Consider the following 5,897-nt stretch of genomic DNA (forward strand, 5'->3'; position numbering starts at 1 on the left):
GAAATACAATAATGATATCAACAATATGGATAATACTTGAGGGCATTAGGGTAAGTAAAATAAGAGACAGAAATACAAATACTGTATGATCTCACTTATATGTGGAATCTGAAAAAGTAGAATTTAGATTGGTGAGTGCTTAGACAAGGGATGGGAATGAGGGAAATAGGTGAAAATGGTCAAAAAGTACAAACTTCCAGTTAGAAAATGAGTAAATTCTGGGGATGTAATGTACAGCATGGTGACTATAGTTCATAATATTGTATTATATATTTGAAAGTTGCTGAGGGAATAAATCTAAAAGCTCTCACAACACACAAAAACTGTAACTATGTGAGGTGATGTGTTAACTAAGTTTATTGTGGTAATCATTTACAATATAAACATATGTCAGATCATCACACTGTACACCTTAAACTTATACAATGTTTTATGTCAAGTATATACATTAAATCTGGAGAGGGGAAGATGTATATATTGCCAAAAAGCACAGAAAACTGATTTTAAAATGGACTAAAGTCCTTAACATACAGCTCACCATAGAAGGCATACAGATGACAAGCATATGAAGGGAGATGAACCATGAGAGACTATGGACTCCGAGAAACAAACTGAGGGTTTTAGAGGGGAGGGGGGTGGGGGATGGGTTAGCCTGGTGATGGGTATTAAGGAGGGCACATATTGCATGGAGCACTGGGTGTTACACGAAAACAATGAATCATGGAATGCTACATCAAAAACTAATGATGTACTGTATGGGGACTAACATAATAAAATAAAATAAAAATTTTAAAAAAGCATATGAAAAAAATGTTCCATATTATTTATCATTCAGTAAATGCAAATTAAAATAACAATGAGATACCACTACACATCTGTCAGAACCAAAATCCATAGCACTAATGATACCAAATGTGAAAAGTATATAGAGCAAGAGAAACTCTCATTCATTGCTAGTGGGAATGTTAAATATGTAACCACTTTGGAATGGAAGAGAATTTGGCAGTTTTCTACAAAACTCAACATACTCTTACCATACAGTCCAGCAATTACAGTCCTTGGTATTTACACAAAGGAGCTGAAAAACATATGTCCATACAAAAACTTTCACAGGGATGCTTATAGCAGCTTTACTCATAATTTACAAAACTTATGAGCAACCAACATATCTTTCAGTAGATGAATGGATAAATATACTGTAGTATACCCAGACAACAGAATATTATTCAGTGCTAAAAAGAAATGAGGTATCAAGCCATGAAACGACATGGAAAAACCTTAAATGCATAATGCTAAATGAAAGAAGCCAATCTGGAAAGGCTACATACTATATGATTCCAACTATATGACATTCAAGAAAAAGCAACACTATAGACACAGGATAAAAAGATCAGTGGTTCCTAGGGTTTGGGGGTGGAGGGATCAGGAATGAATAGATGGAGCCCAAAGAATTTTTAGGGAAGTGAAATTATTCTATATAGACACTATACCAGTGGATACATGTCATTATATACAACCAACCCATAGAATGTATAACAGCAAAGTGAACCCTAATGTAAACCATGGACTTTGGATGATAATGATGTGTAGGTGTAAGATTCATCAATTTTAACAAACATTACACCCTGGTGAGGGAGTGGTGTGAGGGAAGCTACACATGCATGCGGGTTGTGGGTATATGGGAAATCGCTACACCTTTCCTCAATTTCGCTGTGAACCTAAAACTGCTCTTGAAAAAAATAAAATATTAACAAAAAAGCACAGGAAAAACTTCTCAACATCGTAAGTCATCAGTGAAGTACAAATAAAACCAAAATGAGATACCTCAACATACACACTAAAAAGACAACACATAACATTTGAGAAGATGCAAAGCAAAAAGTCTCATCAATTACCGGTGGAAGTACAAAATGATACACATACCTTGGAAAGCCTCAGCAGTTTCTTTTTTAATTGTTATTTATTTTTTAAATTCCAGTTCAATTAACACAGTGTTATATTAGTTTCAGGTGTACAATATAGTGATTCAGCAATTGTATACATTACTCAGTGCTCATTATGATAAGCGTGCTCTTAATCTCCATTATCTTTTTCACCCTTCTCCCCAACCACCTCCCCTCTGGTAACCACCAGTTAGTTCCCTATAGTCAAGAGCCTTTTTTAGTTTGTCTCTTTTTTTCTTTATTCATTTGTTTCTTAAATTCCACATATGAGTGAAATCATATGGTATTTGTCTTCTCTGACTGACTTCACTTAGCATTATACTCTCTAGCTCTATCCATGTCACTGCAAATGGCCAGATTTTCATTCTTTTCTACGGCTGAGTAATATTCCATCATATATATATACATATATCTCACATCTTCTTTATCCTTTCATCTATCAACGGACACTTGGAGTGCTCCCATAAGTTGGCTATGGCAAATAATGCTGCAGTAAACATGGGTGCATATATCTTTCCAAATTAATGTTTTAATTTTCTTTGAATAAATACCCAGTAGTGGAATTACTGGATCATTATGATAATTCCATTTTTATTTTTTTAAGTTTTTTTTTTAAGTTTTAATTTAAATTTCAGTTAGTTAAGATACAGTGTAATATTAATTTCAGGTGTACAATAGTGATTCAACAATTGTATAGAACACCCAGTGATCATCACAACAACTGCACTCCTTAATCCCTATCACCTATTTAACCCATCCCCCCATCCACCTCCCCTCCAGTAACCCTCAGTTTGTTCTCTATAGTTAAGAGTCTGTTTCTTGGTTTGCCTCTTTTCCCCTTTGCTTGTTCATTCTTAAATTTCACATATGAGTGGGGGCGCCTGGGTGGCTCAGTCAGTTGAGCATCCAACTCTTGGTTTTGGCTCGAGTCATGATCTCAGGATCCTGAGAATTGAGCCCTGTGTTGGGCTCAGCATGGAGTCTACTTGTCCCTTTCCCTCTGCTCCTCACCCCCCCACCCACTCTCTCGCTCTCTCTCAAATAGATATGGTATTTGTCTTTCTCTTATTTTACTTAGCATAATACTCTCTAGCTCCAACCATATCATTGCAAATGGCTAGATTTCATTCTTTTTTATGGCTGAGTAATATACCAGTGTGTGTGTGTGTGTGTGTGTGTGTGTGTGTACGTACCACTTCTTTATCCATTCATCAGTTGATGAACATTTTGGCTCTTTCTATAGTTTGGCTATTGTAGATAATGCTGTTGTAAACATCAGGGTGCATGTATCCCTTTGAATTAGTACTCTTGTGCCCTTTGGGTAAATACTTAGTAGTGCAATTGATGGATCAAAGGATAGTTCTATTTTTAACTTTCTGAGTCACCTCCATACTGTTTCCAGTGTGGCTGCACCAGTTTACATTCCCACTAACAGTGCAAGAGGATTCCCCTTTCTCCACATCCTCACCAATACCTATTGTTTCTTGTGTGGTTAATTTTAGCCATTCTGACAGGTGTGAGGTGATATCTCATCATAGTTTTGATTTGCATTTCCCTGATGATGAGTGATGTTGAGCATCTTTTCATGTGTCTGTTGGCAAACTAGATGTCTTCTCTGGAGAAATGTCTGTTCATGTCTTTTGCCCATTTTTCAATTGTATTATTTGTTGTTTGGGTGTTGAGTTGTATCAGTTCTTTATATATTTTGGATATTAACCCTTTATTGGATTTGATATTTGCAAATATGCTCTCCCATTCCATAAATTACCTTTTAGTTTTATTGTTTCCTTCACTGTGCAGAAGCTTTATATTTTGATGTAGTCCCAATAGTTTATTTTTGCTTTTATTTCCCTTGCCTCAGGAGACATACCTATAAAAATGTTGTTGGCAGCTAATGTTAGAGACCTTACTGTCTGTGCTCTCTTCTAGGATATTTATGGTTTCAGGTCTCACGTTTAGGTCTTTATTCGATTTTGAATTTATTTTTGTGTGTGGTGAAAGACCATGTTCCAGTTTCATTCTTTTACATGTAGCTGACCAGTTTTTCCAACAACATTTGTTGAAGAGACTGTCTTTTTCCCATTGGATAGTCTTCCCTCCTTTTTCAAAGATTAATTCACCATATAGTGGTGGGTTTCTTTCTGGGTTTTCTATTCTGTTCCATTGCTCTATGTGTCTATTTTTGTGCCAGTACCATACTGTTTCATGATAGCTTTGCAATATAACTTGAAGTCTGGAATTGTGGTATCTCCAGCTTTGCTTTTTCTTTTTCAAAACAGCTTTGGCTGTTTGGGCTTTTTGGTCTAGTTGTGAAAAATCCTGTTGGTATTTTGATAGGGATTTTATTAAATCTGTAGATTGCTTTTGGTAGTATGGACATTTTAACAATAGTTGTTCTTCCAGTCCATGAGCATGGAATGTCTTTTCATTTCTTTGTGTTCTCTTCAATTCTGTCATTAGTGTCTTACAGTCTTCAGAGTGCAGGTCTTTCACCTCTTTGATTAGGTTTATTTCTAGGTATCTAGGTATCCATCTAATTTAATTTTTCTACAAAATTGATAAACATCTAGCCAGACATAACAGTAAGACAAGAAAAAGGGCCCAAATAAATAAAATTACAAATAAGAGAGAAAGAACAACCAACACTACAAAAATAAGAATTATAAGAAAATATTAAGAAAAATTATATGTCAACAAACTGGACAACCTAAAAGAAAGGGATAAATACCTAAAAACATATAACCTCCAAAACTGAATTAAGAAAAAAACAGAACCAATTTGAACCAATTGCCAGCAATGAAAGTGAATCAGTAATCAAAAAACTCTCAACAATTTACAATTGCACCAAAGACAATAAAATACCTAATGGTCCAAGAACTTTTTTCTCTTGCTCCAAGGACTAGAGAACAACACCTAAGCCTAAAAAGACAGAGGCCAGTTCTTTCCCTTTATCCTTTCTAGGATAAAACAACAGATATGAAGTTATGCACAAAGAGGAAAAGCAGTTTCCCAGTGTCCTGTCAACCCACCTCCTTCACTATTCCCCAGATAGATATGGAAGAATCTTAGGGCAGAAGAGGTCTGACTCCAAAAGAGCCTAGTGAGGAAACCACCTTACCCTCAATATTCTGTCCCTTGTTAAAATGAAAAACAATCAGAGACCAGCCTTGGAAATTCCCTGAGCAGACAAAACCAGTTTAAACATACAAAGCTTAATTTAGCTAGGCTAACGGAACCTCACTCACTTCTTGCTTATGCCTCTGGAAATCATATGCAAAACTTAAAACTGTTTCCCAAAATTGTTATGATAACCACTAGCCGTTTCCTATCATTTAAGATATTCTAATACCATAACAAATCACTATGAAGAATAAACAGTCATTGCCTTCTCACACTATAAGCTGCTTTATGACAATTAATCCAATCACTCCATGTTTTGCTTTGAGTGCTCATAGTTCATGAACTGTCTTTTTGGTGTATGCACAAAACTTTTAGTAATTACTACTTCAGTGATTCATTGGTTTTACCTCTACTATTTCTGAACTTTTAACACCCTAAATACCAAATGCACTGCCACTCCTGTCCATCCCAAACTTGGATGCAACACTGAGGTGGGAGGGAAAGGAGGAGGAAGTTGAAGGGACATGAACCTGGTGTGTCTAAAAACTTTTAGGGCAACCTATTGATGTGTGGGCTCTCAAAAAACAAATGGAGTTACTGAAAATTAAGCCATTACACTGCTTACAGTCCTAAAGTCTTAGAATGAGACTTAGACTCACTACAGTTTATTGCCTTTTCTGAAAAGCACTGAGCTGTTCTGAATGAAACACAGCAGCTTTCTTAATTCTGCTAAAACAGAGGTATCTTTCCTTTTAAATCTTCTGCCTACTTTGCATAAAATGAGGGGACCAAGATGGCTTGAATGTTCCTCTGAGCTGGACTAATACTATACAT

The sequence above is a fragment of the Leptonychotes weddellii genome, chromosome 5 (assembly GCF_054177405.1).
Source record: "Leptonychotes weddellii isolate Sample4059 chromosome 5, ASM5417740v2, whole genome shotgun sequence".
In the NCBI taxonomy this organism is placed as follows: Eukaryota; Metazoa; Chordata; class Mammalia; order Carnivora; family Phocidae; genus Leptonychotes; species Leptonychotes weddellii.